The sequence below is a fragment of the Anomaloglossus baeobatrachus genome, unplaced genomic scaffold (genome assembly GCF_048569485.1).
Source record: "Anomaloglossus baeobatrachus isolate aAnoBae1 unplaced genomic scaffold, aAnoBae1.hap1 Scaffold_2964, whole genome shotgun sequence".
In the NCBI taxonomy this organism is placed as follows: Eukaryota; Metazoa; Chordata; class Amphibia; order Anura; family Aromobatidae; genus Anomaloglossus; species Anomaloglossus baeobatrachus.
The window spans coordinates 81,575-102,679 of NW_027442403.1; the positions used below are offsets into that span (position 1 = coordinate 81,575).

Consider the following 21,105-nt stretch of genomic DNA (forward strand, 5'->3'; position numbering starts at 1 on the left):
ATGCCTCCGCTGGTGTAGTGACAGGAATTGGCCTTTGGTTCAGCCGGGAGGGGAGCTTTGTAGCGAGCGCCAGCGGGCACGCTCCAAAGATGGCACTTGCGGCTGCAGCAGCAGGAAGTGCACGGCCGGGCCCTTTTTTGCGGCCGCCTGGTGGGGCTGCCGACGTTGAGCCTCCGACGCCGGGCCTCTTCCTGCCGCCCTGAGCGAGCAGCCGGAGCTGCAGCCTTCTGCCTGTTTACAGGCGTCGAACGCACGTTGGGCTCCGAAGCCGCCGCCCCGCTATGCAAATGACTCTGGCTTGCTGTGCATCTTGGACGACGGCCTTCGCCTTGAGCTTGGCCTGCCATGGGGGGGATGGAAGGGGTGTAGCCGGCTCCCAGGCTGCTGGCCTCGGTGGCACCCTCTCGAAGGAACGCCTGGCTTTGGCCCCGGATCCCGCCTCACCCCACCGCCCGAGACTCCGCGATGTAGCGGGCCTGCGCCGGAGGGGCGCCCGTCGAGCCGGCGCGCTCCCAACTCATACTTACCTGGCAGGGGAGATACCATGATCACTAAGGTGGTTCTCCCAGGGTGAGGCTCATCCATTGCACTCCGGGTGTGCTGACCCCTGCGATTTCCCCAAATGCGGGAAACTCGACTGCATAATTTGTGGTAGTGGGGGACTGCGTTTGCGCTTTCCCCTGATTTGCTCTGGTCAAAGATAGACAGATACACGCTGCTGCTTGGGGGGCTCCACGAGCCAACAGGTGTGCGAGTCTCCTTTTGCTGCCTGCTGCGAGGGACTCTCAAGCAAGCACAGCCTGTTGGTGCCCCCTTGTGGCCCCATCTAGAAGCTGCCAAAGGGAAGCCGCTCGCTTTGCTGCTGGCTTTTGGTATCTGGGATTTGTTGTGAGCCTTTTTTAAAAGAGAGGAGGGGAGGGGAGGGGAGGGGAGGGGAGGGGAGGGGGGGGTTCCTTCCTTGGTCTTTGTTTTTTCGTTTTCCTCTCTCCGTTTAAACCCTTAACTCTTGATTTGGCGTCCTGATATCTTTGCTTGGCTGCTTTGGACACACCGGCCGAGTTCCCCCTGGGCCCGCTGGCTGTGGATGCCTCCGCTGGTGTAGTGACAGGAATTGGCCTTTGGTTCAGCCGGGAGGGGAGCTTTGTAGCGAGCGCCAGCGGGCACGCTCCAAAGATGGCACTTGCGGCTGCAGCAGCAGGAAGTGCACGGCCGGGCCCTTTTTTGCGGCCGCCTGGTGGGGCTGCCGACGTTGAGCCTCCGACGCCGGGCCTCTTCCTGCCGCCCTGAGCGAGCAGCCGGAGCTGCAGCCTTCTGCCTGTTTACAGGCGTCGAACGCACGTTGGGCTCCGAAGCCGCCGCCCCGCTATGCAAATGACTCTGGCTTGCTGTGCATCTTGGACGACGGCCTTCGCCTTGAGCTTGGCCTGCCATGGGGGGGATGGAAGGGGTGTAGCCGGCTCCCAGGCTGCTGGCCTCGGTGGCACCCTCTCGAAGGAACGCCTGGCTTTGGCCCCGGATCCCGCCTCACCCCACCGCCCGAGACTCCGCGATGTAGCGGGCCTGCGCCGGAGGGGCGCCCGTCGAGCCGGCGCGCTCCCAACTCATACTTACCTGGCAGGGGAGATACCATGATCACTAAGGTGGTTCTCCCAGGGTGAGGCTCATCCATTGCACTCCGGGTGTGCTGACCCCTGCGATTTCCCCAAATGCGGGAAACTCGACTGCATAATTTGTGGTAGTGGGGGACTGCGTTCGCGCTTTCCCCTGATTTGCTCTGGTCAAAGATAGACAGATACACGCTGCTGCTTGGGGGGCTCCACGAGCCAACAGGTGTGCGAGTCTCCTTTTGCTGCCTGCTGCGAGGGACTCTCAAGCAAGCACAGCCTGTTGGTGCCCCCTTGTGGCCCCATCTAGAAGCTGCCAAAGGGAAGCCGCTCGCTTTGCTGCTGGCTTTTGGTATCTGGGATTTGTTGTGAGCCTTTTTTAAAAGAGAGGAGGGGAGGGGAGGGGAGGGGAGGGGGGGGTTCCTTCCTTGGTCTTTGTTTTTTCGTTTTCCTCTCTCCGTTTAAACCCTTAACTCTTGATTTGGCGTCCTGATATCTTTGCTTGGCTGCTTTGGACACACCGGCCGAGTTCCCCCTGGGCCCGCTGGCTGTGGATGCCTCCGCTGGTGTAGTGACAGGAATTGGCCTTTGGTTCAGCCGGGAGGGGAGCTTTGTAGCGAGCGCCAGCGGGCACGCTCCAAAGATGGCACTTGCGGCTGCAGCAGCAGGAAGTGCACGGCCGGGCCCTTTTTTGCGGCCGCCTGGTGGGGCTGCCGACGTTGAGCCTCCGACGCCGGGCCTCTTCCTGCCGCCCTGAGCGAGCAGCCGGAGCTGCAGCCTTCTGCCTGTTTACAGGCGTCGAACGCACGTTGGGCTCCGAAGCCGCCGCCCCGCTATGCAAATGACTCTGGCTTGCTGTGCATCTTGGACGACGGCCTTCGCCTTGAGCTTGGCCTGCCATGGGGGGGATGGAAGGGGTGTAGCCGGCTCCCAGGCTGCTGGCCTCGGTGGCACCCTCTCGAAGGAACGCCTGGCTTTGGCCCCGGATCCCGCCTCACCCCACCGCCCGAGACTCCGCGATGTAGCGGGCCTGCGCCGGAGGGGCGCCCGTCGAGCCGGCGCGCTCCCAACTCATACTTACCTGGCAGGGGAGATACCATGATCACTAAGGTGGTTCTCCCAGGGTGAGGCTCATCCATTGCACTCCGGGTGTGCTGACCCCTGCGATTTCCCCAAATGCGGGAAACTCGACTGCATAATTTGTGGTAGTGGGGGACTGCGTTCGCGCTTTCCCCTGATTTGCTCTGGTCAAAGATAGACAGATACACGCTGCTGCTTGGGGGGCTCCACGAGCCAACAGGTGTGCGAGTCTCCTTTTGCTGCCTGCTGCGAGGGACTCTCAAGCAAGCACAGCCTGTTGGTGCCCCCTTGTGGCCCCATCTAGAAGCTGCCAAAGGGAAGCCGCTCGCTTTGCTGCTGGCTTTTGGTATCTGGGATTTGTTGTGAGCCTTTTTTAAAAGAGAGGAGGGGAGAGGAGGGGAGAGGAGGGGAGGGGAGGGGGGGGGTTCCTTCCTTGGTCTTTGTTTTTTCGTTTTCCTCTCTCCGTTTAAACCCTTAACTCTTGATTTGGCGTCCTGATATCTTTGCTTGGCTGCTTTGGACACACCGGCCGAGTTCCCCCTGGGCCCGCTGGCTGTGGATGCCTCCGCTGGTGTAGTGACAGGAATTGGCCTTTGGTTCAGCCGGGAGGGGAGCTTTGTAGCGAGCGCCAGCGGGCACGCTCCAAAGATGGCACTTGCGGCTGCAGCAGCAGGAAGTGCACGGCCGGGCCCTTTTTTGCGGCCGCCTGGTGGGGCTGCCGACGTTGAGCCTCCGACGCCGGGCCTCTTCCTGCCGCCCTGAGCGAGCAGCCGGAGCTGCAGCCTTCTGCCTGTTTACAGGCGTCGAACGCACGTTGGGCTCCGAAGCCGCCGCCCCGCTATGCAAATGACTCTGGCTTGCTGTGCATCTTGGACGACGGCCTTCGCCTTGAGCTTGGCCTGCCATGGGGGGGATGGAAGGGGTGTAGCCGGCTCCCAGGCTGCTGGCCTCGGTGGCACCCTCTCGAAGGAACGCCTGGCTTTGGCCCCGGATCCCGCCTCACCCCACCGCCCGAGACTCCGCGATGTAGCGGGCCTGCGCCGGAGGGGCGCCCGTCGAGCCGGCGCGCTCCCAACTCATACTTACCTGGCAGGGGAGATACCATGATCACTAAGGTGGTTCTCCCAGGGTGAGGCTCATCCATTGCACTCCGGGTGTGCTGACCCCTGCGATTTCCCCAAATGCGGGAAACTCGACTGCATAATTTGTGGTAGTGGGGGACTGCGTTCGCGCTTTCCCCTGATTTGCTCTGGTCAAAGATAGACAGATACACGCTGCTGCTTGGGGGGCTCCACGAGCCAACAGGTGTGCGAGTCTCCTTTTGCTGCCTGCTGCGAGGGACTCTCAAGCAAGCACAGCCTGTTGGTGCCCCCTTGTGGCCCCATCTAGAAGCTGCCAAAGGGAAGCCGCTCGCTTTGCTGCTGGCTTTTGGTATCTGGGATTTGTTGTGAGCCTTTTTTAAAAGAGAGGAGGGGAGGGGAGGGGAGGGGAGGGGAGGGGGGGGTTCCTTCCTTGGTCTTTGTTTTTTCGTTTTCCTCTCTCCGTTTAAACCCTTAACTCTTGATTTGGCGTCCTGATATCTTTGCTTGGCTGCTTTGGACACACCGGCCGAGTTCCCCCTGGGCCCGCTGGCTGTGGATGCCTCCGCTGGTGTAGTGACAGGAATTGGCCTTTGGTTCAGCCGGGAGGGGAGCTTTGTAGCGAGCGCCAGCGGGCACGCTCCAAAGATGGCACTTGCGGCTGCAGCAGCAGGAAGTGCACGGCCGGGCCCTTTTTTGCGGCCGCCTGGTGGGGCTGCCGACGTTGAGCCTCCGACGCCGGGCCTCTTCCTGCCGCCCTGAGCGAGCAGCCGGAGCTGCAGCCTTCTGCCTGTTTACAGGCGTCGAACGCACGTTGGACTCCGAAGCCGCCGCCCCGCTATGCAAATGACTCTGGCTTGCTGTGCATCTTGGACGACGGCCTTCGCCTTGAGCTTGGCCTGCCATGGGGGGGATGGAAGGGGTGTAGCCGGCTCCCAGGCTGCTGGCCTCGGTGGCACCCTCTCGAAGGAACGCCTGGCTTTGGCCCCGGATCCCGCCTCACCCCACCGCCCGAGACTCCGCGATGTAGCGGGCCTGCGCCGGAGGGGCGCCCGTCGAGCCGGCGCGCTCCCAACTCATACTTACCTGGCAGGGGAGATACCATGATCACTAAGGTGGTTCTCCCAGGGTGAGGCTCATCCATTGCACTCCGGGTGTGCTGACCCCTGCGATTTCCCCAAATGCGGGAAACTCGACTGCATAATTTGTGGTAGTGGGGGACTGCGTTCGCGCTTTCCCCTGATTTGCTCTGGTCAAAGATAGACAGATACACGCTGCTGCTTGGGGGGCTCCACGAGCCAACAGGTGTGCGAGTCTCCTTTTGCTGCCTGCTGCGAGGGACTCTCAAGCAAGCACAGCCTGTTGGTGCCCCCTTGTGGCCCCATCTAGAAGCTGCCAAAGGGAAGCCGCTCGCTTTGCTGCTGGCTTTTGGTATCTGGGATTTGTTGTGAGCCTTTTTTAAAAGAGAGGAGGGGAGGGGAGGGGAGGGGGGGGTTCCTTCCTTGGTCTTTGTTTTTTCGTTTTCCTCTCTCCGTTTAAACCCTTAACTCTTGATTTGGCGTCCTGATATCTTTGCTTGGCTGCTTTGGACACACCGGCCGAGTTCCCCCTGGGCCCGCTGGCTGTGGATGCCTCCGCTGGTGTAGTGACAGGAATTGGCCTTTGGTTCAGCCGGGAGGGGAGCTTTGTAGCGAGCGCCAGCGGGCACGCTCCAAAGATGGCACTTGCGGCTGCAGCAGCAGGAAGTGCACGGCCGGGCCCTTTTTTGCGGCCGCCTGGTGGGGCTGCCGACGTTGAGCCTCCGACGCCGGGCCTCTTCCTGCCGCCCTGAGCGAGCAGCCGGAGCTGCAGCCTTCTGCCTGTTTACAGGCGTCGAACGCACGTTGGGCTCCGAAGCCGCCGCCCCGCTATGCAAATGACTCTGGCTTGCTGTGCATCTTGGACGACGGCCTTCGCCTTGAGCTTGGCCTGCCATGGGGGGGATGGAAGGGGTGTAGCCGGCTCCCAGGCTGCTGGCCTCGGTGGCACCCTCTCGAAGGAACGCCTGGCTTTGGCCCCGGATCCCGCCTCACCCCACCGCCCGAGACTCCGCGATGTAGCGGGCCTGCGCCGGAGGGGCGCCCGTCGAGCCGGCGCGCTCCCAACTCATACTTACCTGGCAGGGGAGATACCATGATCACTAAGGTGGTTCTCCCAGGGTGAGGCTCATCCATTGCACTCCGGGTGTGCTGACCCCTGCGATTTCCCCAAATGCGGGAAACTCGACTGCATAATTTGTGGTAGTGGGGGACTGCGTTCGCGCTTTCCCCTGATTTGCTCTGGTCAAAGATAGACAGATACACGCTGCTGCTTGGGGGGCTCCACGAGCCAACAGGTGTGCGAGTCTCCTTTTGCTGCCTGCTGCGAGGGACTCTCAAGCAAGCACAGCCTGTTGGTGCCCCCTTGTGGCCCCATCTAGAAGCTGCCAAAGGGAAGCCGCTCGCTTTGCTGCTGGCTTTTGGTATCTGGGATTTGTTGTGAGCCTTTTTTAAAAGAGAGGAGGGGAGGGGAGGGGAGGGGGGGGTTCCTTCCTTGGTCTTTGTTTTTTCGTTTTCCTCTCTCCGTTTAAACCCTTAACTCTTGATTTGGCGTCCTGATATCTTTGCTTGGCTGCTTTGGACACACCGGCCGAGTTCCCCCTGGGCCCGCTGGCTGTGGATGCCTCCGCTGGTGTAGTGACAGGAATTGGCCTTTGGTTCAGCCGGGAGGGGAGCTTTGTAGCGAGCGCCAGCGGGCACGCTCCAAAGATGGCACTTGCGGCTGCAGCAGCAGGAAGTGCACGGCCGGGCCCTTTTTTGCGGCCGCCTGGTGGGGCTGCCGACGTTGAGCCTCCGACGCCGGGCCTCTTCCTGCCGCCCTGAGCGAGCAGCCGGAGCTGCAGCCTTCTGCCTGTTTACAGGCGTCGAACGCACGTTGGGCTCCGAAGCCGCCGCCCCGCTATGCAAATGACTCTGGCTTGCTGTGCATCTTGGACGACGGCCTTCGCCTTGAGCTTGGCCTGCCATGGGGGGGATGGAAGGGGTGTAGCCGGCTCCCAGGCTGCTGGCCTCGGTGGCACCCTCTCGAAGGAACGCCTGGCTTTGGCCCCGGATCCCGCCTCACCCCACCGCCCGAGACTCCGCGATGTAGCGGGCCTGCGCCGGAGGGGCGCCCGTCGAGCCGGCGCGCTCCCAACTCATACTTACCTGGCAGGGGAGATACCATGATCACTAAGGTGGTTCTCCCAGGGTGAGGCTCATCCATTGCACTCCGGGTGTGCTGACCCCTGCGATTTCCCCAAATGCGGGAAACTCGACTGCATAATTTGTGGTAGTGGGGGACTGCGTTCGCGCTTTCCCCTGATTTGCTCTGGTCAAAGATAGACAGATACACGCTGCTGCTTGGGGGGCTCCACGAGCCAACAGGTGTGCGAGTCTCCTTTTGCTGCCTGCTGCGAGGGACTCTCAAGCAAGCACAGCCTGTTGGTGCCCCCTTGTGGCCCCATCTAGAAGCTGCCAAAGGGAAGCCGCTCGCTTTGCTGCTGGCTTTTGGTATCTGGGATTTGTTGTGAGCCTTTTTTAAAAGAGAGGAGGGGAGGGGAGGGGAGGGGGGGGTTCCTTCCTTGGTCTTTGTTTTTTCGTTTTCCTCTCTCCGTTTAAACCCTTAACTCTTGATTTGGCGTCCTGATATCTTTGCTTGGCTGCTTTGGACACACCGGCCGAGTTCCCCCTGGGCCCGCTGGCTGTGGATGCCTCCGCTGGTGTAGTGACAGGAATTGGCCTTTGGTTCAGCCGGGAGGGGAGCTTTGTAGCGAGCGCCAGCGGGCACGCTCCAAAGATGGCACTTGCGGCTGCAGCAGCAGGAAGTGCACGGCCGGGCCCTTTTTTGCGGCCGCCTGGTGGGGCTGCCGACGTTGAGCCTCCGACGCCGGGCCTCTTCCTGCCGCCCTGAGCGAGCAGCCGGAGCTGCAGCCTTCTGCCTGTTTACAGGCGTCGAACGCACGTTGGGCTCCGAAGCCGCCGCCCCGCTATGCAAATGACTCTGGCTTGCTGTGCATCTTGGACGACGGCCTTCGCCTTGAGCTTGGCCTGCCATGGGGGGGATGGAAGGGGTGTAGCCGGCTCCCAGGCTGCTGGCCTCGGTGGCACCCTCTCGAAGGAACGCCTGGCTTTGGCCCCGGATCCCGCCTCACCCCACCGCCCGAGACTCCGCGATGTAGCGGGCCTGCGCCGGAGGGGCGCCCGTCGAGCCGGCGCGCTCCCAACTCATACTTACCTGGCAGGGGAGATACCATGATCACTAAGGTGGTTCTCCCAGGGTGAGGCTCATCCATTGCACTCCGGGTGTGCTGACCCCTGCGATTTCCCCAAATGCGGGAAACTCGACTGCATAATTTGTGGTAGTGGGGGACTGCGTTCGCGCTTTCCCCTGATTTGCTCTGGTCAAAGATAGACAGATACACGCTGCTGCTTGGGGGGCTCCACGAGCCAACAGGTGTGCGAGTCTCCTTTTGCTGCCTGCTGCGAGGGACTCTCAAGCAAGCACAGCCTGTTGGTGCCCCCTTGTGGCCCCATCTAGAAGCTGCCAAAGGGAAGCCGCTCGCTTTGCTGCTGGCTTTTGGTATCTGGGATTTGTTGTGAGCCTTTTTTAAAAGAGAGGAGGGGAGGGGAGGGGAGGGGAGGGGGGGGTTCCTTCCTTGGTCTTTGTTTTTTCGTTTTCCTCTCTCCGTTTAAACCCTTAACTCTTGATTTGGCGTCCTGATATCTTTGCTTGGCTGCTTTGGACACACCGGCCGAGTTCCCCCTGGGCCCGCTGGCTGTGGATGCCTCCGCTGGTGTAGTGACAGGAATTGGCCTTTGGTTCAGCCGGGAGGGGAGCTTTGTAGCGAGCGCCAGCGGGCACGCTCCAAAGATGGCACTTGCGGCTGCAGCAGCAGGAAGTGCACGGCCGGGCCCTTTTTTGCGGCCGCCTGGTGGGGCTGCCGACGTTGAGCCTCCGACGCCGGGCCTCTTCCTGCCGCCCTGAGCGAGCAGCCGGAGCTGCAGCCTTCTGCCTGTTTACAGGCGTCGAACGCACGTTGGGCTCCGAAGCCGCCGCCCCGCTATGCAAATGACTCTGGCTTGCTGTGCATCTTGGACGACGGCCTTCGCCTTGAGCTTGGCCTGCCATGGGGGGGATGGAAGGGGTGTAGCCGGCTCCCAGGCTGCTGGCCTCGGTGGCACCCTCTCGAAGGAACGCCTGGCTTTGGCCCCGGATCCCGCCTCACCCCACCGCCCGAGACTCCGCGATGTAGCGGGCCTGCGCCGGAGGGGCGCCCGTCGAGCCGGCGCGCTCCCAACTCATACTTACCTGGCAGGGGAGATACCATGATCACTAAGGTGGTTCTCCCAGGGTGAGGCTCATCCATTGCACTCCGGGTGTGCTGACCCCTGCGATTTCCCCAAATGCGGGAAACTCGACTGCATAATTTGTGGTAGTGGGGGACTGCGTTCGCGCTTTCCCCTGATTTGCTCTGGTCAAAGATAGACAGATACACGCTGCTGCTTGGGGGGCTCCACGAGCCAACAGGTGTGCGAGTCTCCTTTTGCTGCCTGCTGCGAGGGACTCTCAAGCAAGCACAGCCTGTTGGTGCCCCCTTGTGGCCCCATCTAGAAGCTGCCAAAGGGAAGCCGCTCGCTTTGCTGCTGGCTTTTGGTATCTGGGATTTGTTGTGAGCCTTTTTTAAAAGAGAGGAGGGGAGGGGAGGGGAGGGGAGGGGAGGGGGGGGGTTCCTTCCTTGGTCTTTGTTTTTTCGTTTTCCTCTCTCCGTTTAAACCCTTAACTCTTGATTTGGCGTCCTGATATCTTTGCTTGGCTGCTTTGGACACACCGGCCGAGTTCCCCCTGGGCCCGCTGGCTGTGGATGCCTCCGCTGGTGTAGTGACAGGAATTGGCCTTTGGTTCAGCCGGGAGGGGAGCTTTGTAGCGAGCGCCAGCGGGCACGCTCCAAAGATGGCACTTGCGGCTGCAGCAGCAGGAAGTGCACGGCCGGGCCCTTTTTTGCGGCCGCCTGGTGGGGCTGCCGACGTTGAGCCTCCGACGCCGGGCCTCTTCCTGCCGCCCTGAGCGAGCAGCCGGAGCTGCAGCCTTCTGCCTGTTTACAGGCGTCGAACGCACGTTGGGCTCCGAAGCCGCCGCCCCGCTATGCAAATGACTCTGGCTTGCTGTGCATCTTGGACGACGGCCTTCGCCTTGAGCTTGGCCTGCCATGGGGGGGATGGAAGGGGTGTAGCCGGCTCCCAGGCTGCTGGCCTCGGTGGCACCCTCTCGAAGGAACGCCTGGCTTTGGCCCCGGATCCCGCCTCACCCCACCGCCCGAGACTCCGCGATGTAGCGGGCCTGCGCCGGAGGGGCGCCCGTCGAGCCGGCGCGCTCCCAACTCATACTTACCTGGCAGGGGAGATACCATGATCACTAAGGTGGTTCTCCCAGGGTGAGGCTCATCCATTGCACTCCGGGTGTGCTGACCCCTGCGATTTCCCCAAATGCGGGAAACTCGACTGCATAATTTGTGGTAGTGGGGGACTGCGTTCGCGCTTTCCCCTGATTTGCTCTGGTCAAAGATAGACAGATACACGCTGCTGCTTGGGGGGCTCCACGAGCCAACAGGTGTGCGAGTCTCCTTTTGCTGCCTGCTGCGAGGGACTCTCAAGCAAGCACAGCCTGTTGGTGCCCCCTTGTGGCCCCATCTAGAAGCTGCCAAAGGGAAGCCGCTCGCTTTGCTGCTGGCTTTTGGTATCTGGGATTTGTTGTGAGCCTTTTTTAAAAGAGAGGAGGGGAGGGGAGGGGAGGGGAGGGGAGGGGGGGGGTTCCTTCCTTGGTCTTTGTTTTTTCGTTTTCCTCTCTCCGTTTAAACCCTTAACTCTTGATTTGGCGTCCTGATATCTTTGCTTGGCTGCTTTGGACACACCGGCCGAGTTCCCCCTGGGCCCGCTGGCTGTGGATGCCTCCGCTGGTGTAGTGACAGGAATTGGCCTTTGGTTCAGCCGGGAGGGGAGCTTTGTAGCGAGCGCCAGCGGGCACGCTCCAAAGATGGCACTTGCGGCTGCAGCAGCAGGAAGTGCACGGCCGGGCCCTTTTTTGCGGCCGCCTGGTGGGGCTGCCGACGTTGAGCCTCCGACGCCGGGCCTCTTCCTGCCGCCCTGAGCGAGCAGCCGGAGCTGCAGCCTTCTGCCTGTTTACAGGCGTCGAACGCACGTTGGGCTCCGAAGCCGCCGCCCCGCTATGCAAATGACTCTGGCTTGCTGTGCATCTTGGACGACGGCCTTCGCCTTGAGCTTGGCCTGCCATGGGGGGGATGGAAGGGGTGTAGCCGGCTCCCAGGCTGCTGGCCTCGGTGGCACCCTCTCGAAGGAACGCCTGGCTTTGGCCCCGGATCCCGCCTCACCCCACCGCCCGAGACTCCGCGATGTAGCGGGCCTGCGCCGGAGGGGCGCCCGTCGAGCCGGCGCGCTCCCAACTCATACTTACCTGGCAGGGGAGATACCATGATCACTAAGGTGGTTCTCCCAGGGTGAGGCTCATCCATTGCACTCCGGGTGTGCTGACCCCTGCGATTTCCCCAAATGCGGGAAACTCGACTGCATAATTTGTGGTAGTGGGGGACTGCGTTCGCGCTTTCCCCTGATTTGCTCTGGTCAAAGATAGACAGATACACGCTGCTGCTTGGGGGGCTCCACGAGCCAACAGGTGTGCGAGTCTCCTTTTGCTGCCTGCTGCGAGGGACTCTCAAGCAAGCACAGCCTGTTGGTGCCCCCTTGTGGCCCCATCTAGAAGCTGCCAAAGGGAAGCCGCTCGCTTTGCTGCTGGCTTTTGGTATCTGGGATTTGTTGTGAGCCTTTTTTAAAAGAGAGGAGGGGAGGGGAGGGGAGGGGGGGGTTCCTTCCTTGGTCTTTGTTTTTTCGTTTTCCTCTCTCCGTTTAAACCCTTAACTCTTGATTTGGCGTCCTGATATCTTTGCTTGGCTGCTTTGGACACACCGGCCGAGTTCCCCCTGGGCCCGCTGGCTGTGGATGCCTCCGCTGGTGTAGTGACAGGAATTGGCCTTTGGTTCAGCCGGGAGGGGAGCTTTGTAGCGAGCGCCAGCGGGCACGCTCCAAAGATGGCACTTGCGGCTGCAGCAGCAGGAAGTGCACGGCCGGGCCCTTTTTTGCGGCCGCCTGGTGGGGCTGCCGACGTTGAGCCTCCGACGCCGGGCCTCTTCCTGCCGCCCTGAGCGAGCAGCCGGAGCTGCAGCCTTCTGCCTGTTTACAGGCGTCGAACGCACGTTGGGCTCCGAAGCCGCCGCCCCGCTATGCAAATGACTCTGGCTTGCTGTGCATCTTGGACGACGGCCTTCGCCTTGAGCTTGGCCTGCCATGGGGGGGATGGAAGGGGTGTAGCCGGCTCCCAGGCTGCTGGCCTCGGTGGCACCCTCTCGAAGGAACGCCTGGCTTTGGCCCCGGATCCCGCCTCACCCCACCGCCCGAGACTCCGCGATGTAGCGGGCCTGCGCCGGAGGGGCGCCCGTCGAGCCGGCGCGCTCCCAACTCATACTTACCTGGCAGGGGAGATACCATGATCACTAAGGTGGTTCTCCCAGGGTGAGGCTCATCCATTGCACTCCGGGTGTGCTGACCCCTGCGATTTCCCCAAATGCGGGAAACTCGACTGCATAATTTGTGGTAGTGGGGGACTGCGTTCGCGCTTTCCCCTGATTTGCTCTGGTCAAAGATAGACAGATACACGCTGCTGCTTGGGGGGCTCCACGAGCCAACAGGTGTGCAAGTCTCCTTTTGCTGCCTGCTGCGAGGGACTCTCAAGCAAGCACAGCCTGTTGGTGCCCCCTTGTGGCCCCATCTAGAAGCTGCCAAAGGGAAGCCGCTCGCTTTGCTGCTGGCTTTTGGTATCTGGGATTTGTTGTGAGCCTTTTTTAAAAGAGAGGAGGGGAGGGGAGGGGGGGGTTCCTTCCTTGGTCTTTGTTTTTTCGTTTTCCTCTCTCCGTTTAAACCCTTAACTCTTGATTTGGCGTCCTGATATCTTTGCTTGGCTGCTTTGGACACACCGGCCGAGTTCCCCCTGGGCCCGCTGGCTGTGGATGCCTCCGCTGGTGTAGTGACAGGAATTGGCCTTTGGTTCAGCCGGGAGGGGAGCTTTGTAGCGAGCGCCAGCGGGCACGCTCCAAAGATGGCACTTGCGGCTGCAGCAGCAGGAAGTGCACGGCCGGGCCCTTTTTTGCGGCCGCCTGGTGGGGCTGCCGACGTTGAGCCTCCGACGCCGGGCCTCTTCCTGCCGCCCTGAGCGAGCAGCCGGAGCTGCAGCCTTCTGCCTGTTTACAGGCGTCGAACGCACGTTGGGCTCCGAAGCCGCCGCCCCGCTATGCAAATGACTCTGGCTTGCTGTGCATCTTGGACGACGGCCTTCGCCTTGAGCTTGGCCTGCCATGGGGGGGATGGAAGGGGTGTAGCCGGCTCCCAGGCTGCTGGCCTCGGTGGCACCCTCTCGAAGGAACGCCTGGCTTTGGCCCCGGATCCCGCCTCACCCCACCGCCCGAGACTCCGCGATGTAGCGGGCCTGCGCCGGAGGGGCGCCCGTCGAGCCGGCGCGCTCCCAACTCATACTTACCTGGCAGGGGAGATACCATGATCACTAAGGTGGTTCTCCCAGGGTGAGGCTCATCCATTGCACTCCGGGTGTGCTGACCCCTGCGATTTCCCCAAATGCGGGAAACTCGACTGCATAATTTGTGGTAGTGGGGGACTGCGTTTGCGCTTTCCCCTGATTTGCTCTGGTCAAAGATAGACAGATACACGCTGCTGCTTGGGGGGCTCCACGAGCCAACAGGTGTGCGAGTCTCCTTTTGCTGCCTGCTGCGAGGGACTCTCAAGCAAGCACAGCCTGTTGGTGCCCCCTTGTGGCCCCATCTAGAAGCTGCCAAAGGGAAGCCGCTCGCTTTGCTGCTGGCTTTTGGTATCTGGGATTTGTTGTGAGCCTTTTTTAAAAGAGAGGAGGGGAGGGGAGGGGAGGGGGGGGTTCCTTCCTTGGTCTTTGTTTTTTCGTTTTCCTCTCTCCGTTTAAACCCTTAACTCTTGATTTGGCGTCCTGATATCTTTGCTTGGCTGCTTTGGACACACCGGCCGAGTTCCCCCTGGGCCCGCTGGCTGTGGATGCCTCCGCTGGTGTAGTGACAGGAATTGGCCTTTGGTTCAGCCGGGAGGGGAGCTTTGTAGCGAGCGCCAGCGGGCACGCTCCAAAGATGGCACTTGCGGCTGCAGCAGCAGGAAGTGCACGGCCGGGCCCTTTTTTGCGGCCGCCTGGTGGGGCTGCCGACGTTGAGCCTCCGACGCCGGGCCTCTTCCTGCCGCCCTGAGCGAGCAGCCGGAGCTGCAGCCTTCTGCCTGTTTACAGGCGTCGAACGCACGTTGGGCTCCGAAGCCGCCGCCCCGCTATGCAAATGACTCTGGCTTGCTGTGCATCTTGGACGACGGCCTTCGCCTTGAGCTTGGCCTGCCATGGGGGGGATGGAAGGGGTGTAGCCGGCTCCCAGGCTGCTGGCCTCGGTGGCACCCTCTCGAAGGAACGCCTGGCTTTGGCCCCGGATCCCGCCTCACCCCACCGCCCGAGACTCCGCGATGTAGCGGGCCTGCGCCGGAGGGGCGCCCGTCGAGCCGGCGCGCTCCCAACTCATACTTACCTGGCAGGGGAGATACCATGATCACTAAGGTGGTTCTCCCAGGGTGAGGCTCATCCATTGCACTCCGGGTGTGCTGACCCCTGCGATTTCCCCAAATGCGGGAAACTCGACTGCATAATTTGTGGTAGTGGGGGACTGCGTTCGCGCTTTCCCCTGATTTGCTCTGGTCAAAGATAGACAGATACACGCTGCTGCTTGGGGGGCTCCACGAGCCAACAGGTGTGCGAGTCTCCTTTTGCTGCCTGCTGCGAGGGACTCTCAAGCAAGCACAGCCTGTTGGTGCCCCCTTGTGGCCCCATCTAGAAGCTGCCAAAGGGAAGCCGCTCGCTTTGCTGCTGGCTTTTGGTATCTGGGATTTGTTGTGAGCCTTTTTTAAAAGAGAGGAAGGGAGGGGAGGGGGGGGGTTCCTTCCTTGGTCTTTGTTTTTTCGTTTTCCTCTCTCCGTTTAAACCCTTAACTCTTGATTTGGCGTCCTGATATCTTTGCTTGGCTGCTTTGGACACACCGGCCGAGTTCCCCCTGGGCCCGCTGGCTGTGGATGCCTCCGCTGGTGTAGTGACAGGAATTGGCCTTTGGTTCAGCCGGGAGGGGAGCTTTGTAGCGAGCGCCAGCGGGCACGCTCCAAAGATGGCACTTGCGGCTGCAGCAGCAGGAAGTGCACGGCCGGGCCCTTTTTTGCGGCCGCCTGGTGGGGCTGCCGACGTTGAGCCTCCGACGCCGGGCCTCTTCCTGCCGCCCTGAGCGAGCAGCCGGAGCTGCAGCCTTCTGCCTGTTTACAGGCGTCGAACGCACGTTGGGCTCCGAAGCCGCCGCCCCGCTATGCAAATGACTCTGGCTTGCTGTGCATCTTGGACGACGGCCTTCGCCTTGAGCTTGGCCTGCCATGGGGGGGATGGAAGGGGTGTAGCCGGCTCCCAGGCTGCTGGCCTCGGTGGCACCCTCTCGAAGGAACGCCTGGCTTTGGCCCCGGATCCCGCCTCACCCCACCGCCCGAGACTCCGCGATGTAGCGGGCCTGCGCCGGAGGGGCGCCCGTCGAGCCGGCGCGCTCCCAACTCATACTTACCTGGCAGGGGAGATACCATGATCACTAAGGTGGTTCTCCCAGGGTGAGGCTCATCCATTGCACTCCGGGTGTGCTGACCCCTGCGATTTCCCCAAATGCGGGAAACTCGACTGCATAATTTGTGGTAGTGGGGGACTGCGTTCGCGCTTTCCCCTGATTTGCTCTGGTCAAAGATAGACAGATACACGCTGCTGCTTGGGGGGCTCCACGAGCCAACAGGTGTGCGAGTCTCCTTTTGCTGCCTGCTGCGAGGGACTCTCAAGCAAGCACAGCCTGTTGGTGCCCCCTTGTGGCCCCATCTAGAAGCTGCCAAAGGGAAGCCGCTCGCTTTGCTGCTGGCTTTTGGTATCTGGGATTTGTTGTGAGCCTTTTTTAAAAGAGAGGAGGGGAGGGGAGGGGAGGGGAGGGGAGGGGGGGGTTCCTTCCTTGGTCTTTGTTTTTTCGTTTTCCTCTCTCCGTTTAAACCCTTAACTCTTGATTTGGCGTCCTGATATCTTTGCTTGGCTGCTTTGGACACACCGGCCGAGTTCCCCCTGGGCCCGCTGGCTGTGGATGCCTCCGCTGGTGTAGTGACAGGAATTGGCCTTTGGTTCAGCCGGGAGGGGAGCTTTGTAGCGAGCGCCAGCGGGCACGCTCCAAAGATGGCACTTGCGGCTGCAGCAGCAGGAAGTGCACGGCCGGGCCCTTTTTTGCGGCCGCCTGGTGGGGCTGCCGACGTTGAGCCTCCGACGCCGGGCCTCTTCCTGCCGCCCTGAGCGAGCAGCCGGAGCTGCAGCCTTCTGCCTGTTTACAGGCGTCGAACGCACGTTGGGCTCCGAAGCCGCCGCCCCGCTATGCAAATGACTCTGGCTTGCTGTGCATCTTGGACGACGGCCTTCGCCTTGAGCTTGGCCTGCCATGGGGGGGATGGAAGGGGTGTAGCCGGCTCCCAGGCTGCTGGCCTCGGTGGCACCCTCTCGAAGGAACGCCTGGCTTTGGCCCCGGATCCCGCCTCACCCCACCGCCCGAGACTCCGCGATGTAGCGGGCCTGCGCCGGAGGGGCGCCCGTCGAGCCGGCGCGCTCCCAACTCATACTTACCTGGCAGGGGAGATACCATGATCACTAAGGTGGTTCTCCCAGGGTGAGGCTCATCCATTGCACTCCGGGTGTGCTGACCCCTGCGATTTCCCCAAATGCGGGAAACTCGACTGCATAATTTGTGGTAGTGGGGGACTGCGTTCGCGCTTTCCCCTGATTTGCTCTGGTCAAAGATAGACAGATACACGCTGCTGCTTGGGGGGCTCCACGAGCCAACAGGTGTGCGAGTCTCCTTTTGCTGCCTGCTGCGAGGGACTCTCAAGCAAGCACAGCCTGTTGGTGCCCCCTTGTGGCCCCATCTAGAAGCTGCCAAAGGGAAGCCGCTCGCTTTGCTGCTGGCTTTTGGTATCTGGGATTTGTTGTGAGCCTTTTTTAAAAGAGAGGAGGGGAGGGGAGGGGAGGGGAGGGGAGGGGAGGGGGGGGTTCCTTCCTTGGTCTTTGTTTTTTCGTTTTCCTCTCTCCGTTTAAACCCTTAACTCTTGATTTGGCGTCCTGATATCTTTGCTTGGCTGCTTTGGACACACCGGCCGAGTTCCCCCTGGGCCCGCTGGCTGTGGATGCCTCCGCTGGTGTAGTGACAGGAATTGGCCTTTGGTTCAGCCGGGAGGGGAGCTTTGTAGCGAGCGCCAGCGGGCACGCTCCAAAGATGGCACTTGCGGCTGCAGCAGCAGGAAGTGCACGGCCGGGCCCTTTTTTGCGGCCGCCTGGTAGGGCTGCCGACGTTGAGCCTCCGACGCCGGGCCTCTTCCTGCCGCCCTGAGCGAGCAGCCGGAGCTGCAGCCTTCTGCCTGTTTACAGGCGTCGAACGCACGTTGGGCTCCGAAGCCGCCGCCCCGCTATGCAAATGACTCTGGCTTGCTGTGCATCTTGGACGACGGCCTTCGCCTTGAGCTTGGCCTGCCATGGGGGGGATGGAAGGGGTGTAGCCGGCTCCCAGGCTGCTGGCCTCGGTGGCACCCTCTCGAAGGAACGCCTGGCTTTGGCCCCGGATCCCGCCTCACCCCACCGCCCGAGACTCCGCGATGTAGCGGGCCTGCGCCGGAGGGGCGCCCGTCGAGCCGGCGCGCTCCCAACTCATACTTACCTGGCAGGGGAGATACCATGATCACTAAGGTGGTTCTCCCAGGGTGAGGCTCATCCATTGCACTCCGGGTGTGCTGACCCCTGCGATTTCCCCAAATGCGGGAAACTCGACTGCATAATTTGTGGTAGTGGGGGACTGCGTTCGCGCTTTCCCCTGATTTGCTCTGGTCAAAGATAGACAGATACACGCTGCTGCTTGGGGGGCTCCACGAGCCAACAGGTGTGCGAGTCTCCTTTTGCTGCCTGCTGCGAGGGACTCTCAAGCAAGCACAGCCTGTTGGTGCCCCCTTGTGGCCCCATCTAGAAGCTGCCAAAGGGAAGCCGCTCGCTTTGCTGCTGGCTTTTGGTATCTGGGATTTGTTGTGAGCCTTTTTTAAAAGAGAGGAGGGGAGAGGAGGGGAGGGGAGGGGGGGGGTTCCTTCCTTGGTCTTTGTTTTTTCGTTTTCCTCTCTCCGTTTAAACCCTTAACTCTTGATTTGGCGTCCTGATATCTTTGCTTGGCTGCTTTGGACACACCGGCCGAGTTCCCCCTGGGCCCGCTGGCTGTGGATGCCTCCGCTGGTGTAGTGACAGGAATTGGCCTTTGGTTCAGCCGGGAGGGGAGCTTTGTAGCGAGCGCCAGCGGGCACGCTCCAAAGATGGCACTTGCGGCTGCAGCAGCAGGAAGTGCACGGCCGGGCCCTTTTTTGCGGCCGCCTGGTGGGGCTGCCGACGTTGAGCCTCCGACGCCGGGCCTCTTCCTGCCGCCCTGAGCGAGCAGCCGGAGCTGCAGCCTTCTGCCTGTTTACAGGCGTCGAACGCACGTTGGGCTCCGAAGCCGCCGCCCCGCTATGCAAATGACTCTGGCTTGCTGTGCATCTTGGACGACGGCCTTCGCCTTGAGCTTGGCCTGCCATGGGGGGGATGGAAGGGGTGTAGCCGGCTCCCAGGCTGCTGGCCTCGGTGGCACCCTCTCGAAGGAACGCCTGGCTTTGGCCCCGGATCCCGCCTCACCCCACCGCCCGAGACTCCGCGATGTAGCGGGCCTGCGCCGGAGGGGCGCCCGTCGAGCCGGCGCGCTCCCAACTCATACTTACCTGGCAGGGGAGATACCATGATCACTAAGGTGGTTCTCCCAGGGTGAGGCTCATCCATTGCACTCCGGGTGTGCTGACCCCTGCGATTTCCCCAAATGCGGGAAACTCGACTGCATAATTTGTGGTAGTGGGGGACTGCGTTCGCGCTTTCCCCTGATTTGCTCTGGTCAAAGATAGACAGATACACGCTGCTGCTTGGGGGGCTCCACGAGCCAACAGGTGTGCGAGTCTCCTTTTGCTGCCTGCTGCGAGGGACTCTCAAGCAAGCACAGCCTGTTGGTGCCCCCTTGTGGCCCCATCTAGAAGCTGCCAAAGGGAAGCCGCTCGCTTTGCTGCTGGCTTTTGGTATCTGGGATTTGTTGTGAGCCTTTTTTAAAAGAGAGGAGGGGAGGGGAGGGGAGGGGGGGGTTCCTTCCTTGGTCTTTGTTTTTTCGTTTTCCTCTCTCCGTTTAAACCCTTAACTCTTGATTTGGCGTCCTGATATCTTTGCTTGGCTGCTTTGGACACACCGGCCGAGTTCCCCCTGGGCCCGCTGGCTGTGGATGCCTCCGCTGGTGTAGTGACAGGAATTGGCCTTTGGTTCAGCCGGGAGGGGAGCTTTGTAGCGAGCGCCAGCGGGCACGCTCCAAAGATGGCACTTGCGGCTGCAGCAGCAGGAAGTGCACGGCCGGGCCCTTTTTTGCGGCCGCCTGGTGGGGCTGCCGACGTTGAGCCTCCGACGCCGGGCCTCTTCCTGCCGCCCTGAGCGAGCAGCCGGAGCTGCAGCCTTCTGCCTGTTTACAGGCGTCGAACGCACGTTGGGCTCCGAAGCCGCCGCCCCGCTATGCAAATGACTCTGGCTTGCTGTGCATCTTGGACGACGGCCTTCGCCTTGAGCTTGGCCTGCCATGGGGGGGATGGAAGGGGTGTAGCCGGCTCCCAGGCTGCTGGCCTCGGTGGCACCCTCTCGAAGGAACGCCTGGCTTTGGCCCCGGATCCCGCCTCACCCCACCGCCCGAGACTCCGCGATGTAGCGGGCCTGCGCCGGAGGGGCGCCCGTCGAGCCGGCGCGCTCCCAACTCATACTTACCTGGCAGGGGAGATACCATGATCACTAAGGTGGTTCTCCCAGGGTGAGGCTCATCCATTGCACTCCGGGTGTGCTGACCCCTGCGATTTCCCCAAATGCGGGAAACTCGACTGCATAATTTGTGGTAGTGGGGGACTGCGTTCGCGCTTTCCCCTGATTTGCTCTGGTCAAAGATAGACAGATACACGCTGCTGCTTGGGGGGCTCCACGAGCCAACAGGTGTGCGAGTCTCCTTTTGCTGCCTGCTGCGAGGGACTCTCAAGCAAGCACAGCCTGTTGGTGCCCCCTTGTGGCCCCATCTAGAAGCTGCCAAAGGGAAGCCGCTCGCTTTGCTGCTGGCTTTTGGTATCTGGGATTTGTTGTGAGCCTTTTTTAAAAGAGAGGAGGGGAGGGGAGGGGAGGGGGGGGTTCCTTCCTTGGTCTTTGTTTTTTCGTTTTCCTCTCTCCGTTTAAACCCTTAACTCTTGATTTGGCGTCCTGATATCTTTGCTTGGCTGCTTTGGACACACCGGCCGAGTTCCCCCTGGGCCCGCTGGCTGTGGATGCCTCCGCTGGTGTAGTGACAGGAATTGGCCTTTGGTTCAGCCGGGAGGGGAGCTTTGTAGCGAGCGCCAGCGGGCACGCTCCAAAGATGGCACTTGCGGCTGCAGCAGCAGGAAGTGCACGGCCGGGCCCTTTTTTGCGGCCGCCTGGTGGGGCTGCCGACGTTGAGCCTCCGACGCCGGGCCTCTTCCTGCCGCCCTGAGCGAGCAGCCGGAGCTGCAGCCTTCTGCCTGTTTACAGGCGTCGAACGCACGTTGGGCTCCGAAGCCGCCGCCCCGCTATGCAAATGACTCTGGCTTGCTGTGCATCTTGGACGACGGCCTTCGCCTTGAGCTTGGCCTGCCATGGGGGGGATGGAAGGGGTGTAGCCGGCTCCCAGGCTGCTGGCCTCGGTGGCACCCTCTCGAAGGAACGCCTGGCTTTGGCCCCGGATCCCGCCTCACCCCACCGCCCGAGACTCCGCGATGTAGCGGGCCTGCGCCGGAGGGGCGCCCGTCGAGCCGGCGCGCTCCCAACTCATACTTACCTGGCAGGGGAGATACCATGATCACTAAGGTGGTTCTCCCAGGGTGAGGCTCATCCATTGCACTCCGGGTGTGCTGACCCCTGCGATTTCCCCAAATGCGGGAAACTCGACTGCATAATTTGTGGTAGTGGGGGACTGCGTTCGCGCTTTCCCCTGATTTGCTCTGGTCAAA

At 61.7% G+C, this 21,105-nt stretch overlaps 20 non-coding genes across 20 annotated transcripts; all 20 read left to right on the forward strand.

Moving 5' to 3' along the window:
• Positions 1-519: 519 nt before the first annotated feature.
• LOC142267703 (U1 spliceosomal RNA) lies at positions 520-683 on the forward strand. The gene has a single exon (XR_012733539.1). It is a non-coding gene; the product is annotated as a U1 spliceosomal RNA (small nuclear RNA).
• Positions 684-1,603: 920 nt separating this feature from the next.
• On the forward strand, positions 1,604-1,767 carry LOC142267666 (U1 spliceosomal RNA). Its single transcript, XR_012733505.1, has one exon. It is a non-coding gene; the product is annotated as a U1 spliceosomal RNA (small nuclear RNA).
• Positions 1,768-2,677: 910 nt separating this feature from the next.
• On the forward strand, positions 2,678-2,841 carry LOC142267667 (U1 spliceosomal RNA). Its single transcript, XR_012733506.1, has one exon. It is a non-coding gene; the product is annotated as a U1 spliceosomal RNA (small nuclear RNA).
• Positions 2,842-3,762: 921 nt separating this feature from the next.
• On the forward strand, positions 3,763-3,926 carry LOC142267668 (U1 spliceosomal RNA). The gene has a single exon (XR_012733507.1). It is a non-coding gene; the product is annotated as a U1 spliceosomal RNA (small nuclear RNA).
• A 915-nt stretch (positions 3,927-4,841) lies between these two features.
• Positions 4,842-5,005, forward strand: LOC142267669 (U1 spliceosomal RNA). The gene has a single exon (XR_012733508.1). It is a non-coding gene; the product is annotated as a U1 spliceosomal RNA (small nuclear RNA).
• Positions 5,006-5,910: 905 nt separating this feature from the next.
• LOC142267670 (U1 spliceosomal RNA) lies at positions 5,911-6,074 on the forward strand. Its single transcript, XR_012733509.1, has one exon. It is a non-coding gene; the product is annotated as a U1 spliceosomal RNA (small nuclear RNA).
• Positions 6,075-6,979: 905 nt separating this feature from the next.
• LOC142267671 (U1 spliceosomal RNA) lies at positions 6,980-7,143 on the forward strand. The gene has a single exon (XR_012733510.1). It is a non-coding gene; the product is annotated as a U1 spliceosomal RNA (small nuclear RNA).
• A 905-nt stretch (positions 7,144-8,048) lies between these two features.
• On the forward strand, positions 8,049-8,212 carry LOC142267672 (U1 spliceosomal RNA). The gene has a single exon (XR_012733511.1). It is a non-coding gene; the product is annotated as a U1 spliceosomal RNA (small nuclear RNA).
• Positions 8,213-9,122: 910 nt separating this feature from the next.
• On the forward strand, positions 9,123-9,286 carry LOC142267673 (U1 spliceosomal RNA). Its single transcript, XR_012733512.1, has one exon. It is a non-coding gene; the product is annotated as a U1 spliceosomal RNA (small nuclear RNA).
• Positions 9,287-10,202: 916 nt separating this feature from the next.
• On the forward strand, positions 10,203-10,366 carry LOC142267675 (U1 spliceosomal RNA). The gene has a single exon (XR_012733513.1). It is a non-coding gene; the product is annotated as a U1 spliceosomal RNA (small nuclear RNA).
• A 916-nt stretch (positions 10,367-11,282) lies between these two features.
• LOC142267677 (U1 spliceosomal RNA) lies at positions 11,283-11,446 on the forward strand. The gene has a single exon (XR_012733515.1). It is a non-coding gene; the product is annotated as a U1 spliceosomal RNA (small nuclear RNA).
• A 905-nt stretch (positions 11,447-12,351) lies between these two features.
• LOC142267678 (U1 spliceosomal RNA) lies at positions 12,352-12,515 on the forward strand. Its single transcript, XR_012733516.1, has one exon. It is a non-coding gene; the product is annotated as a U1 spliceosomal RNA (small nuclear RNA).
• Positions 12,516-13,415: 900 nt separating this feature from the next.
• On the forward strand, positions 13,416-13,579 carry LOC142267704 (U1 spliceosomal RNA). Its single transcript, XR_012733540.1, has one exon. It is a non-coding gene; the product is annotated as a U1 spliceosomal RNA (small nuclear RNA).
• A 905-nt stretch (positions 13,580-14,484) lies between these two features.
• LOC142267679 (U1 spliceosomal RNA) lies at positions 14,485-14,648 on the forward strand. Its single transcript, XR_012733517.1, has one exon. It is a non-coding gene; the product is annotated as a U1 spliceosomal RNA (small nuclear RNA).
• Positions 14,649-15,549: 901 nt separating this feature from the next.
• On the forward strand, positions 15,550-15,713 carry LOC142267680 (U1 spliceosomal RNA). Its single transcript, XR_012733518.1, has one exon. It is a non-coding gene; the product is annotated as a U1 spliceosomal RNA (small nuclear RNA).
• Positions 15,714-16,628: 915 nt separating this feature from the next.
• LOC142267681 (U1 spliceosomal RNA) lies at positions 16,629-16,792 on the forward strand. Its single transcript, XR_012733519.1, has one exon. It is a non-coding gene; the product is annotated as a U1 spliceosomal RNA (small nuclear RNA).
• A 920-nt stretch (positions 16,793-17,712) lies between these two features.
• On the forward strand, positions 17,713-17,876 carry LOC142267682 (U1 spliceosomal RNA). The gene has a single exon (XR_012733520.1). It is a non-coding gene; the product is annotated as a U1 spliceosomal RNA (small nuclear RNA).
• Positions 17,877-18,787: 911 nt separating this feature from the next.
• On the forward strand, positions 18,788-18,951 carry LOC142267683 (U1 spliceosomal RNA). Its single transcript, XR_012733521.1, has one exon. It is a non-coding gene; the product is annotated as a U1 spliceosomal RNA (small nuclear RNA).
• A 905-nt stretch (positions 18,952-19,856) lies between these two features.
• LOC142267684 (U1 spliceosomal RNA) lies at positions 19,857-20,020 on the forward strand. The gene has a single exon (XR_012733522.1). It is a non-coding gene; the product is annotated as a U1 spliceosomal RNA (small nuclear RNA).
• Positions 20,021-20,925: 905 nt separating this feature from the next.
• On the forward strand, positions 20,926-21,089 carry LOC142267686 (U1 spliceosomal RNA). Its single transcript, XR_012733523.1, has one exon. It is a non-coding gene; the product is annotated as a U1 spliceosomal RNA (small nuclear RNA).
• Positions 21,090-21,105: the final 16 nt, after the last annotated feature.